At 46.5% G+C, this 14,878-nt stretch overlaps 1 protein-coding gene and 1 long non-coding RNA gene across 5 annotated transcripts in view; one reads left to right on the top strand and one right to left on the bottom strand.

Moving 5' to 3' along the window:
- The window catches only part of UGP2 (UDP-glucose pyrophosphorylase 2), a 496,883-nt gene that overhangs the window by 380,865 nt on the left and 101,140 nt on the right, over positions 1 to 14,878 (bottom strand). Inside the window, exon 1 of one of the 3 annotated variants that reach the window (XM_085612551.1) lies at positions 11,618 to 11,747. The exons of 1 other annotated variant lie outside the window; for it this stretch is intronic. The gene's annotated coding sequence lies outside the window, so the exon portion shown is untranslated. Of the gene's footprint in view, positions 1 to 11,056; positions 11,163 to 11,617; positions 11,748 to 14,878 lie in introns of those variants that run through there. One more of the 3 variants, XM_085612550.1, reaches the window with a different exon arrangement.
- The window catches only part of LOC146821551 (uncharacterized), a 675,073-nt gene that overhangs the window by 45,355 nt on the left and 614,840 nt on the right, over positions 1 to 14,878 (top strand). The gene's annotated exons all lie outside the window — the stretch shown is intronic.

Below are 14,878 nucleotides of genomic sequence, written 5' to 3' on the forward strand. Positions count from 1 at the left end.
CCGCCTTGGAGGAGGTATATGCGCTCGATTACTTTGGAAAGATTGGATGGATGCGTAAGGTGACACTATAAGGACACTATAAGGTTGAAAAGCGCGTGGGACACAAAAGACCCAGTATTGCTCCTGAGCAAAGCCCTAGTCAAGAAGCAATACTGGGACTGGGTGGCACATCCGTATGTCACTCGTCTCAATTGGGGTCGGCTGACATGGACCTCATGGCATTCAAACTGACAGGCACCTTTGAACAACATCTGAAGGCCATCACAGTCCCGCAGGACAGAAAGCTCTTTATGCAATTCAGGTTTGGCACCCTTCCCTCCTGGCAACTAGTGCCTATTGCATCACAGCTATGCCCAGGCTGTGGACTTACGCTTGACTCTATCAGCCATATTTTCTTTCTGTGCCCCAACTATCAACTTGCAAGAACCAAGTGGTTGGCTCCGATTTGTAGGCGGCTTGGCACCCGCTCCCACAGTGAAGCCTTGCGCTTTTTAAAATTGGACTCAAGTCTTTAAATAGCTTGTTCAGTTGCCGAATTTCATGGGAGGGTGTCGATTATTAGAAGGACCGTGATAAAAATTACAGTCACTGTAACTCCTTTTTAAAATTCCTTTTTTTGTTTTTTAAACATTGTTTTACCTATGCAAGGAATCCTTCTGGAACAGGATTGAGTCCCGCCCTAGCATTGTGCCCACATGACGGATCATGCTGTTCTCTTTACAGTATAAACGTATGCGTCATAATTTGCAGGTGGCAAGCTAAGCTCTTAATTGTTTTTATTATCGTCTTAGAACTGATGCCCAAGCGAATATGCCAGATAAGATGGATTCTCTGTTTATGCATGTATGCTTTTATTTTCTCTTTTGTTTGTACTCCAGCCACAACACCATCTGGACTGTTATCAATTACTGTTCTTCAAAGGCTTAGAAGGTTTGTCTCAGGTCCTTGCTACCAGCTTTAGCACGTTAAGCTCTATCTCTTCTGTTGATATGTATGCATATGCACTTTTCTGCCCTCCGCATCAAGGGTTGCATTTTATCTAGTGACCAGGCTATCAGTACTATGCAACTATTAATTACCTACCGTGGATACTTCGCTGTCTAGAGTAAGATTTTAACCATCAGCTCTATCATGCTGCTCCATCTTTTTATTGTACTGTAGGCATTTGCACTTTGAGCCTTTTACATTGGTTGCAGATTACTGATTATTACTGTCTTTTATACTTTGTAATTAATAATTATTCTCAAATTACATAATCCAATTGGCTGTTATAATGTAGATTTAACCAACCTCCAGTTGCTGATTTTATATCCCTGTTTTTATCTCTATTGTACTGTATGCATTGCACTTTTATGGTCGTAATGACCGAAATAAAGTATATATAGATAGAGAAGCGCTCATTTGGATTTATGACCGAAGCTGGGGCACAGAGGTGAAGAACTGACACACTGAGGTATTTATCTCTCAAATAAAAGTCCTTGTCAGCTCAGTCAGTCAAAAACAACAATTGATGGACAGAATGCAGAACAATGTCATACATTCACCCCAGTACAGAGATCTGGGCCTAAATCCATCGTTTTTTTGCTCACCATGCCGTTCCAGTTTGAACCCAGCCATATGCAAATCAGTCTTGACCCTGTGCCTTTATTCGCCATAAGTTGGCAGGGTATGCTCAGACGCGAGTCCCTTGCTCACTTTGCCACTGGATTCAAGCAAGCCTGGCTGAAGACGGCTGAAATGCCAGAAACCGGTCCTAGGAAGCTTGTTTCCGGTCCAGGGAAGGCATGGCTTGGCAGTTCGGGCTGGACTGTTCCCATGAGGCACAGGGTCAGACTGATTTGCATATGGCCATGTCTGAACTGGGGTGGCAGAGTGGGCTAAAGAACGGTGATGGATCAAACCCAGATCTGTTGACTGGGTGTGAGTGTTTGATTGGTTCTGATGCTCCGTCCATCACCACCCCCTTTTGTACCGCTTTATTCGCCATAAGTTGGCAGGGTATGCTCAGACGCGGGTCCCTTGCTCACTTTGCCACTGGATACAAGCAAGCCTAGCTGAAGACGGCTGAAATGCCAGAAACCGGTCCTAGGAAGCTTGTTTCCGGTCCAGGGAAGGCATGGCTTGGCAGTCCGGGCTGGACTGTTCCCATGAGGCACAGGGTCAGACTGATTTGCATATGGCCATGTCTGAACTGGGGTGGCAGAGTGGGCTAAAGAACGGTGATGGATCAAACCCAGATCTGTTGACTGGGTGTGAGTGTTTAATTGGTTCTGATGCTCCGTCCATCACCACCCCCTTTTGTACAGCTCAGTCAGTCAGTCAAATATTATTTATTCGGATTTTTGCAACCATAAAAGACTTTGAAGTCACATATTAATAGATTATATCAATTATAAACATTCTGATGAAGCATAAAATATTCAACAAAGCAGCCTTAGGTCATGGATCACAAATAACAAATATGAGTACATGTCTAATACATTACAACTGGATAGGCAGCCGGTGAAAAATCCTATATATATCTAAAACAAATCACAGTGAGTTAATAGATTTAAAAAAGGAAGAAATGCCAGTGGTCCGGCCTTGATGGGTTTCATTAGAACTACCTCAAATGGCCATTAGGTTTCACTTAAATTTCAGATTAGATCATTAAAACTCAATAAAAAAAAAAAACCTGAGAATTTAAAACCATGTACGGTATATAAATTTCATTGAAATCATGTAAAATTGACAAAGAAAAATAAAATTCACATTGAATCAATAAATCACATTAAAATTCATAGAATTAGTAAGACAAGTGCCTTGTGCACCCTAAAAATACAGACTTGATTATCTGTGCACATAACAAACCATTGTCATTAAAAATATTCATTTCCCTACTATATTCAGTAAACAAACTGCCAAAGACATAAATGTATATACTATTTGGCATCTATATTCTATTTTCAAAAGCTGGAGGCAATACAGGACCAGCCTGCATTTCCTGATATTCAGGACCCTCAATATCGGAATGATAAAACCTCTCCGTGGTTTAGTGCATAACTGACAAACAAGCATTTACAATGCAATGGTCTCGGCATTGGTAAAGTTAGAGCTATTGGCATTGCTCATGACATTATTTTTGTTTATGTTTTTGTTTTTAAAACATTTAAAGACACGGCATTGTCATGAGCAATGCCAATAGCTCTAACTTTAACAATGCCGAGACCGTTGCATTGTAAATGCTCGTTAAGCTTAATATTGGGTCGGAGGCATTGGTGATGAAGCTGTGGGCAGCCACCAAGCCCTTGTTGTGTGGCCATCTTAAGGGGTACGTCCGCCAACTCGAGGCCCAACGCCTACTGGGGGTGACTGAGCTCGAAGACCAAATACAACACCTGGAGGCTGTCTCGTGTCGTAATGTTACGGACGACGCTCAGCGCTCCTTGACCATAACCCACACGGAAGGGCAACAGGTATCCCGTGGCAATGCCCCCACCTCTGCCGACGACGACCGGCAACCTGGATGCTACAGGCGTAGCTGGGGGGGGGGCGGTCCGCCCCAGGCGGCACTATTTTCGGGGCGGCACGGCGGCTGTAGTGCAGGCGCAATGCTTGCGAATGCTGCTGCACGCACGTGTCCAGGCCGGCCTGGAGTCTCCTGGAGAGTTGAGGCACGCTGCTTCCAGCAGACTTGGGGTTTTTCGTACTTCTGATTGCGGCCACAAGCGCCCGTTAAATTGCAGCAAAAAGTAAGCGCGAGCAGGGTATTCTCCGCTTTTGTTTTCTAAGTCATAATTTAAATAGGCAGCCGCCGGCCCGGTAACTGTTAGGCTATAAATAATTCTCGTTTATTGTCAGGGCAGGCTCTCGCGGCGTGGATCCGATCACAGGGGGCGAGGCAGTGGAAGTTGTGAGAGGGTGGATGTCCTGTTGTGTGTGGTTCCTCCTCGCCAATGCCCCGCCCACCGGCGGCAGAAGCACACTCAGCATTCCCTCGTTAATCTACCGCGCCCAGCAGTAAGTTTCGTTTCTCCGCTGCTCCCCGTCTGTTTCGTTTCACTGGTGCGTTGGAGGCTCGTTTACTTCTGTTCCTTTCTGAAGAAAGAAAAATCATCAAGTCACCTCAGCGGCCAAGCACAGAGCTCCTGCCGTACAGTAGGAGATCAGGTGAGGGAGCAACGCCGGGACACCACCGCCTTTCTCCGAGGCACAGCAGAAAATGCCTCGGAGAAAGGGAGTGTCCTTTTCGGATTGGGGGGCGTGTTTTGCTGTTGTCTCCTCCCTGAGACTTCTCGCAAAAAACACGCCCCCCGATCCGAAAAGGACGGGGCAGGATTAGAGGGACGGGACCTCTTCTCCAATGGCTGGCCAGCATTTACTAGGCCAGCCAATGGAGAACAGGGAAGAAGAGGGGCGGGTTCAAGCCCCTCTTCTCCCAAGTCATTATGTCTCGCGAGCGAGACTGCGCAAGCGCAGCCATCGCTAGCCGAGACCATATTATTTAATAAATGGCAACCGACACCTGTGTGTAACCATGTGCGCGTCAGCCAATTCCTATATGTCTATTTTCAGTGAGCACCATACCTCACACTCAGCTGTTCAGATTACCACACAATGATAATCCCACTGCTACAGCGACTATGCGACGCCAGCCTGTCCTATTTGCGTTGTTATATCAGGGGGGCAAGCAGATATCACGCTAATCGCCTCCAGGCCCTTCTTCCTACACTTTAACATTAACAAAGCAGGAGCCCGCAAACCTCGCACTTGTGCGACAAGCCAGAGAGCAGGGTGTGCTTTCACGGGCCGCGAGTGAGAAAAAACGGGACCAATGTCACGGGGAGACGAGAAGCGGCCCGGGCGGAGATTGTCACCACGCGCGTGTTTGTCTTTCATTCATATCTAATACCACCGCACCGCCACCTGAGAAACCCGATACTGCAGCGCGCCTCGCTCATAGTGACAGAGTAAGTGAGCCTTTACACATCACTAGTGTGAACCGCGCACACATGATAAATGTACCACATAGTGACGGTCAGTGAGCCGTTACACGTCACTAGTGTGAACAGTGAGCATACGGTGAACCTACAAAGTGACAGAACCAGTACGCTATAACGCATCAATAGTATGAAAAACGCGCGCATGATAAGTTTACCACATCGTGACAATTACGTGAGCCGTTACCCGTCGCGAGTGTGAAAAGTGAGCACATGATGAGCCTAACACATAGTGACATAGTAAGTGAGCTATAACACATCGTGAGTGTGAACAGTGAGCACGTGGTAAGCCTCACACATAGTGACAGAGTAAGTGAGCTATAACACATCGCGAGTGTGAACAGTGAGCACGTGGTAAGCCTAACACAAGGTGACAGAGTCAGGGAGCTGTTACACAATCACTAGTATGCATCGGCAATGAGGATGTTCTAAATCTAACACACAGTGAGAGTCTGTGAAAAGATTAGCAAGGCTGCATTGAACACATTCAGGCCCCAACAGCGCACTATGGGAGTCAGTGAGCAGTTACTGTCCCTCCAGTGAGTAGCAGTGAGCGCGTTGTAAGCCCTGGGCAGAAGTGACGCAGCGCTCTGCGCAGTAGTGGCGCTTCGGGTGTGCCAGAGGCCCCAGTAAAAGCAAGGATATACGCCCCTCTCACTACTAGTTGTGTACCAAAAATATAATCATAATCGGGTTCAGTGGGCCCTCCAGAAGTCCGGTGCCGCTGCACCATAATGGCTGCAAAGCCTCGCGGGGGCGTAGCGCTGAATGTTGTTACTCCCACCGCCGCGCAGACTGTGGCATGATGGCCCCCTTTATTCTCCAATATATCACTGATTACAAGTGTCGGAGCGCCTTGAAGAATTGCACCCCCCTCCCAAGCGCTGCAGGGGGTGAGTTACGCCCCCGATGGCCCCGATTCCCCCTTCCTCCTTGCCGGGTCCATGGCACCACGGTCAGCCCCCCAGCCCCTCTGGACGCTCCCTGCGCGGCAGCGTCTGCAGGTTTTGTTAACACAAGTTTTCTGTCCAACGAGGTTTCCAGCGAAGGACAGGGGCTCCAGAGTCCCAGCCCCCGATCTATGAGGGCACCGCACCCCTCCCAGACGCACTCTTCAAAGTTATCTACCAGACCCTGCAGTTCCCGGAGCTCTTAGCCGGTCCCCTCGGGTATGTGCGACACTACTTACTGCGGTGCTGCCGGAGCGCTTTCCCGGAGGAGGGGTCAAGGGGGGTCGAACGCTCCATTTATAACTCCAAATTTAAGCCGACGATCTCAGCTCTGCCATCAGATGGCGCGGGATCGGTGGCAAGCAGGGATACTTCAACTCGCCCACCTACCGCCCCTAAACCGCGCCCCTCCACCACGAGACAACTTGCACCTTTGCTTACTCACTTTTTTTTTTTTATATAGCGCGAACGTGATACGAAGGCATTTGAGCGCTAGGTCAAGGGATGCAAGAGGAGCCCTTCCAACCTCTTGCCCCGCACCTCAACACACAAGGGGGGGGGGGGGGAATTCCCCCTATCGGCCTACACAGCCACTCTGATCCACCGAGACGCGCCCGGCCTCGCCAGTGACCCCGGTCTGAAACCCGCCTCTGCCAGGCGGGTCCGCTATGAAGACCCACAACAAACAATTAGGCCAAAAAGGGGTGGTGGAGGGGGACCGAGGAACCGCCAAGTAAACAGCACACCCGCACACCACCAGAGACCGACCGAGTGCGAGTGACCCGATACTACACGATTCAAACTCGAGCAACGCCGGGACACCACCGCCTTTCTCCGAGGCACAGCAGAAAATGCCTCGGAGAAAGGGAGTGTCCTTTTCGGATTGGGGGGCGTGTTTTGCTGTTGTCTCCTCCCTGAGACTTCTCGCAAAAAACACGCCCCCCGATCCGAAAAGGACGGGGCAGGATTAGAGTGACGGGACCTCTTCTCCAATGGCTGGCCAGCATTTACTAGGCCAGCCAATGGAGAACAGGGAAGAAGAGGGGCGGGTTCAAGCCCCTCTTCTCCCAAGTCATTATGTCTCGCAAGCGCAGCCATCGCTAGCCGAGACCTAAAAAAGGAAATGCAACATATTCTGAGATGACGGAGTCACATGGACAGGGATCAAGATCAGAGTCATATAGTATGCGTTACGGGGATAAGAGACCAACAAATGTGCAATACTAAACCTAAATCTAATAAGGTAAAACCTTTCCGAGTGACAAAAAGAAAAACAGTAGATAAGGCTCTAGGAGTTCAGTGCAGACCAAAGGCATATATACTCAACTATCTCTTCTTTTCCCTACTCCATACGCTCCCTGTTCGGCATTAACATGGATAGAAGATACGAAAAGTCCGCTGAAGTGTGGACTGTTGTGATGAGGTGCAGGTTACAAAAACAAGCCACTCTCCCTACTTACTTAAGCTGCTCTTTAACATAACTGAGCCACAGTATTTCCTGCATATGCTCGAGACTCAATCCAATATTATTGCACAATTAAGTAAGGCTCATCTTTTGTCCATGAGTGCCTCAGCATGATTGGGGCGATTTGCATACAACAAATTGGGGAGGGGTGGGGGGGGCCTCAAACCCAAGTCCATGTGGCATAATATAATTGGGAGACTAGTTGGAACTGCTAGTAGGCGTCTAAGAAAAGAGTTTTCTACTGCCTGCAAACGTGAAGCTTCGCAAAAACCCAAGGCTCTGACCACATACAAAATAACAGAACAAGACTGTGCCTTATATATATTAATTCATCAAACTGTCTAGATCCCAATTTCCTCACAAACCTAAATAAATAGTGATTTCAAGTTTTGATCAAGACACCTTTTCCTAGTCTCAACAAGGTGCTGCCAGGTACCTCTCTGATCGAAAGGCTCACCTAGATAGGAGAAGGATGGAACATAAAGAAACTTGTCAATTTTAATAAAACAAGATAAAGGAGAAGGAGCATTCCATACCCACCATAACAGGAGACTTGGCTGTATTGGTCTTTAAGCCTAAATGGCACATAAAATTGTTAAATCTATTTAAAAGTATTTGCAAGCCCACACCGGTTCTGGACATCAGCACACAGTTGTCAGCATAGAGCAGGGCTGGGAGATTTCTGGAACTTACTCTCAGAATCAGCCAGCTAAAATAAGATAGCTCTCCAGATTATTAATATATAGGCAAAATAAAAAAGGGACTAATAAACACCACAATTCATTTTGGTGGGTGCAGTAAGTGCACCATATCCGATTGTCCTGATCACATCTTGGTGCATCTATGCTAAAAAATAGACCAGGGATGTAACTATGCCCATCATTCTTTTGCACAATTTTCCTCTCACCACACAGTCAAAAGCACATGTTAAATCCATGAATCCGAAATAAAGGGAGCCATTCTTTGCTAACGTATACCTGCTTATGACCAGGTGAAGATTGAGGCACTGCTCGACAGTGCCCAGACCTCTCCTAAAACCATACTGAATATTGTTGTCAACTCAATATTGGAGTGAGAGAACCAAATGTAATTTTGGAATGCTTTTAGATGGGAAAAATTAAAAACCAAAGTTATCCTAATGATTAAGTTAACTCTTCATTTTAATTTTCTCCCATTTCAAAGTGACGTATTTACAAGCCGCACGCCCCTTGCTCCCAGTGCCCAGTAGACACTGTACCATATTTATAACTGAAAAATAGTCCTTTTCATTTCTTTTTTAAATTGAGAGAAATTTGAAGTAAAGAAAAAGAAAAATATTTCTATGAACTATTAAGTCTTAATGTTTTCATCCACCATCAATTAAGCCAATTACTTCTTAATGTTTTACGAAGTATGTTTCTTCACTTTAAATTCCTCCTATTTCAAACAAGCATTGGCATAGCCAATAGGTCTCGCCTTTGGGACCTTAGAAGTGTTTAGCCATGCAACAGTTGATGTTGTTGCAATAAGGAAATTGTGCTGCATAACTAAATACTTATAAGGTCCCAAAAGGTGAGACCTATTGGCTATGCCAAAGCTTGTTATTATATGATGTGAGAGTGTGCAGTGCTCCAATGTGCTTGGGGTGATGTAATTGAGATAACGGCTGGCACAGTAGAGAAAATCACACCGTCCACTGTGGAATCTTGTGTGCTGTGGATTCTTACATGGATAAAAGGGGACAGGTAGGTACATGCATACATTTCTAGACCTACCATTTATCCTGTTTAAGGGCCATGTTGCCGTGCAACGGAAGGCACTTGTAACTCCAGACATTAAGGGGTGGTTGGGGACACTCTTGGCATGAGCTCACGCTGAATCAGACTTCTTTGCACGAATGCGTCTTTAGGACAGTTACAGGGGAAGGAACATGCTAGGACGAAAATATTTGGAAGATTGAAGCAAAAAGCGATGAAATAAATTATATGCCCAGGCGCTGAGTGCTTGGATACGACGGCCAATGTGAGACTGTCAGAAATGGCTAGGCTATGGGACCTTGCACCATTACCACCTGGCGATAAGGTGAGTGGGATGGCACTAGTGCCACAGGTACTGCCTGCTGCTGCTCTCATGGGACAACCCATAGATGAGGCATTGTTAGAGGGTGCCCTTTGTCAAGATTATACCTATAAACTGCTGATTCGCCTGTAGATGCTTTGTGGTTGTTGTTGTGTATGGCCTGTTCATCAGTTAATTGCCTGCCATTTTCTTCACTTGCGTTCACCTTTTCAGGATTTGTACTATTTTTAGGATAGTACAGGACCAATATGCAGATTCTAGTATTTGGGTTTCTGTCAATTTATTATGGTTTTCTTCTTTGCTAGGTCTGTACATTTGCACTCCCAGATGTGGGGATGGTATACTGCCTATACCGACAGTTTGCTAAGTACTGCTTTTCTGTTCTTGTTGAAAAGCAATAAAACAAAGAACTAACAAGGCGCACTGAGGGAAGAGGAGCTGCTTTCATTGAGTGGGCCTCCTGGGCTACAATGCTTTTGGACCACGACCTTCTCCTATAACTATCTGGCATTAGTGGTGTGCGCAGTGAAGGCTGGGAGACCGCATCCTTTGGGAATCCACGTCTGAATGCGCTAAAAGGTGTCAGACGGCCGCGAAAGTGATCGCGATCTGTAAGGGTGCCCGCGAGCGATGCACTTAATGACCCATGACGGAGGAAACCCAGATGGCGGCTGCGTGCGTGCACACCCTCGTGCACTCAAGCTTGAGGCCAGCAAAAGCGTGTGGGTAGCACTTTTGAGAGCCACTTACTTAATGTCTCGCAGAGCAACGCATGCATGCGCTGGCTCAGCGAGACCTAAAAATGGCTGTATTTTCCTGTTATACATATGGCATTGTGTCTACCGGAAAATGGGAGCAACATGCCTGCAGTTTTACACTTGGAAATGGGAGAAAATGTGGGACTGGATAAGTCTACTTGGAAGAGTAAAGGCCCATTTAACCGTCAGGAAGGGCCCAGAGTGCTCCTTAGCCTTCTCCGGCAGAATCCAATTTGTTTGCAGCAGGATAATTCCTGCCCCTACGCACAGCTGTTTGTTTGCAGAGGCGCAACTAGAGCCAAATTTCGGGGGGGGAGGGGGGGGCTAAGAAAAATTTCGGGGGGGGGGGGGCTGAAGCTTTAAGCAATAGGCAGAGTGGAGCTGCAAGGGCTCTTAAAAGGGGTGAAACAACAGCAAGGCCTCATTAACATGCAAATGGTCTTTTAAAGACCTGTGAAGTGCTCGAGAGCGGCTGTGTATGTGCCCGAGAAGCAGTCTCATCCCGGGCTGCCACACACGACGAGGGGGGGGTGGGGGGGCTGAAGCCCTTTGAGTCCAATGGGTGTTGCGCACCTGTTTGTTTACACCAAAGTACAACAACGAGCGAGAGTGAGAGTACAACAAAGAGAGACAAAATCTCCCTCCTTGAAGTGGTTTATTGTGGTGAGCAGCTTGCAGCACCCTGTGCACGTTTGTATTTGCCTAAAATATATATACTTTTTAAATGCACCCCCTCCGAATCACATTGATGGATAACTATCTGTATTAATTCTTTACAGCACACAGTACCCTCGTTCACGATAACACCGTGTCTCCCCGATTTAAAAAACGCATTAGGAGTATTACCGATGGTGATTTAGAAACCCTCTGCCTGGTAGTCTCCGGTACTGCGTTACAACAGGGTCATTTCTCGAGATGTCCAAGGTTATTGCGATCTTTCAAGAAGAGGCGTAACGCAGCACAGGGGCAAAATGGCAGGCCCGCCTCCTCGCGGGGAGGAGTTAAGGGAGGGGACACGCAAGGCATTCCCCCGTCGCCCTTTCCACACATTATTTTTAGTCGGTGACGTTCGGAGATGCAGCCGGCCCCGTCTCCTCGTCTCATGCCGCGAGACGTAGCGTTGCCAGGGGCTTAGGGCAATAATGGGGGCCAGGAGCCAGCGCCTGATAACCTAGGAGTGCGGCTGCTGGGGACCGCTCACGTTAGCTCCAGGATGTCCCTGTGGGCCGCAGCCATTCGGGTGGAATTCTGCAGCGCGAACTGCCTGAGCATAGGGGCTGTCGAGTTCTTGTATGGGAACAAGTGAAGCAGGGCAGCAGCGCCGCCGGGGACACAGTTCAAAACACCGGTCTTTACAATTAGATATGCATTCTAATCAATACAGAAACAAGGCGTGGAGGCGCTCACCTGGTGTGCCCTCTTCCTGCAACGCACTCCTTGCCGCACTTGTGCACGCCAGATGGCACCCTGCCTCTCAGCGAATCTGAGCCTTCCTTGGCCCTGCCCTTACTAACCTTCCTCGTCACCGGCCTAGAACAACTCTTGCAAGGAAGTAAGGCACGGCTTCGTTTTTCGGGGAGCAGGATCATTTTACAGCTGTACTGCTTCACAGAACCCTGTGCGTCACGAGTTTTAAATGACATAAGCTGTGATAAAAAAAAGTCAATGGGTGCAATGCATTTCAACAGTTACACTTGTGTGACACTTCAAATTTGCAGCTTGCTTATGTGCAGGGCCACAGTAATAATGCAATTGTGCGGCCAGGACGATTTTTGCATAAGTATAGATTTTCCGCGTTTGCCTCATAAACCATCTGACGCATAATCTGCAGTTTTGACCAAAAACATGTTTTGTTTCCAACTCAAACGGTAAAAAAGTTATTAAAAATGCAGCGACACGTTGCTGCGCAGTGGGAGGCGATTTGCAAAGTTTGACTGTTCACCTTTCTGATGCTTATTGCTATATTCAGGTGTTAAACGGGTACCAATGAGGTGCAACCAATGGTCGTACAGTGTTTCCACGTTTAAAAATGACGAAATAATGATGCAACACTATTACAAACTATGCTGCAATACAGCGCATAATTTGACTTCTCATTTGTTACGGAATCAGCAGATCAGACCGGTTTTTTATAACCAAGTATACATTAAGATAACCGCCTACGCGGATGATATAGCTGTTTTTACAACAGATCCGGTTCAAGCGATGGGGGAGATCGTCTCGGAAGCACAGAGTTTTGGATTAATTTCAGGGTATAAGCTCAACACCAACAAAACTCAAACAATCACTAATATTGAACCTATCCCCTGTTCAACTGTTTTGGGTGTTATTCAAAAGGCTACTTACTTAGGAGTTAGTCTCACTAGTCATATGGAAGAAATAATAAAGATTAACTATGAACCATTATTCAAGAAAGTTGCCACGGACCTCCGTAGGTGGCATCAATTACCATTAACTATCTGGGGGCGTTATAAAAACTTAGGGAGAATATTCATCTTAACGTTACATCTGTTTAGAAGTATTGCCCTCCGGGTTCCACTTTCATTCTTTAACCCCTTCAGTGCCACGCCCTTTCCCCCTCCTGTGCCGGGCGTTGCACTAGTGGGTGGGGTTCATGACGAGATAGTCTCGTCATGGGCACAGCGCAACCGTGCTCCATGACGAGACTATCTCGTCATGGGCACTGAAGAGGTTAAAAGACTGGATGGCATCATAGGCCGCTTTATTTGGGGGTGCAAAAGGGCCAGACGGGCTATCAAGTTTCTTAAACTACCATATGAGAGGGGCGGTTTTGGATTACCGGACTTCAAACTATATTTCTGGGCTGCTTTCGCTTCGCGTCTGCAGAGCCTGATGGAAGGCCCTGGCACATGTCAAAAGCTGACTGCTTATCAGCTAGTATGCGGGCCGGAGTATAGGTTTGTATTTTCTCAGATGACAGACCCGAATTACTTTAAACGTGTTAGTTTTAAGATACTGAGGCACGCTGTCTGGATTTGGCGTGATATTTCAAAGCAATATAATATCCCTGAATTGCATGCAAGTACCTACTTAACTGGGAACCCCAGGTTGGGGGTTATATTTGGCGACTCAGCTTGGAAGACCTGGCAACACTGTGGTGTAATACAGCTAGGGCAATTGTACGACCAGGATGGGTTTAGATCTTTTTCTTCTTTTAGAGATGAATTTGGGGTTCCCAATCACTCTTTTTTAAAATTTTTGCAAATTAGGGATTTTTTTATTAACGGGGAAGGCTTAGTGAGCGTTAATACGCTAGGGGACTCTGCAAGCTCATTTTTACAACTCCGGGGAAGGGGATGTATAGGAAAAATCTATAAATACTTGATTATAGGCGCAGCTGATGATGCTGCTCAAGCTGCCGAAAAATTAAATCGTTACTTTGGAACCAATATCACTACAACAGATTTGTATAGGTCATTATTGACCATTAATACTTCGGTTGCATCTATTAATCAAAAACTTCAGCAACATCGCATGTTATTTCTTCTGTACTATACGCCGGAAGTTATTTCTAAATGGGCTTCGCTTAACCCCTTCAGTGCCCATGACGAGATAGTCTCGTCATGGAGCGCGGTTGCGCTGTGCCCATGACGAGACTATCTCGTCATGAACCCCGCCCGCTAATGAAACGCCCGGCACAGGGCGTGGAAAGGGCGGGGCACTGAAGAGGTTAATATAACACCTAAAACCCAGTGCCCTAAATGTTCACTTTATGCTGCAGATATTAGACACATGTTCATTACCTGTTCAGCACTTTCTGCTTTTTGGTCACGGATTGCTGAGGAGCTGTGCAATCTCTCAGGAATTAATATTGTCATTTCTGAGAAAGAGATACTTTTGGGGCTTATAGTGGACTCAGGTTTAATATCAGCAGCTTTATTCTCTATTATGGCTTGCTGTCGCCCATGTATCGCCAGGGTCTGGATTGAATCTAAACCCCCAACGTTGGTGGAGTTTTGGCAGTTATTAAGAGGGGTATACGAACTTGAGATTGCTTTAGCTAAGGTCAGGGGCCTCCCCTCTCAGATTAGAACTGAACGAACCTGGCATGGTCTTCAATGGGACCAAAAGCTTTCGATGATTTTTGTGTCCACGTTTTATGCTGCTTATCCTGCTTTGATTTATTGACTGTATGCTATGTTTTGTAATTTGTTCCATTGGTTCCCTCCTTTGGCTTAAATAAAAATTTTTAAAAAAAATTAAAAAAAATTGACTTTTCTTGCTGCATAATTAACTCAACCCTGCTGCATAATCTGGCACTCTCCTGCAGCATCATTCCAGTGGCCTAGCCCTGCCCTACTTATGTGTGACATACAAATTACATACTTTAGAGTAATTGTATTGCGATAAGCAATTAGATACATGTTTAATGTGGTTCATTTTAGAGTCTATTCTCCTCTTCAAACGCAATGGTCTAAAAAGGAACACAAATTATTTGTAAATCTAATGCTTCTCTGATGCCTGTAAACAATGGACCCTGGAGGTTGCAATTGCTATCTCCGGTATCTGCGAACACTGCCTTATCTAATGCCTTCAATATTCAAAATGGCACCCAACACCTATTAATTTACTGATCTTCACCTACTACCATCAACATAGGCTGCATACTGGCAGCAGTCTCCCAGGCTACTAAACCAATGACCCAAC

Source organism: Triturus cristatus, chromosome 6, assembly GCF_964204655.1.
Source record: "Triturus cristatus chromosome 6, aTriCri1.1, whole genome shotgun sequence".
NCBI lineage: Eukaryota > Metazoa > Chordata > Amphibia > Caudata > Salamandridae > Triturus > Triturus cristatus.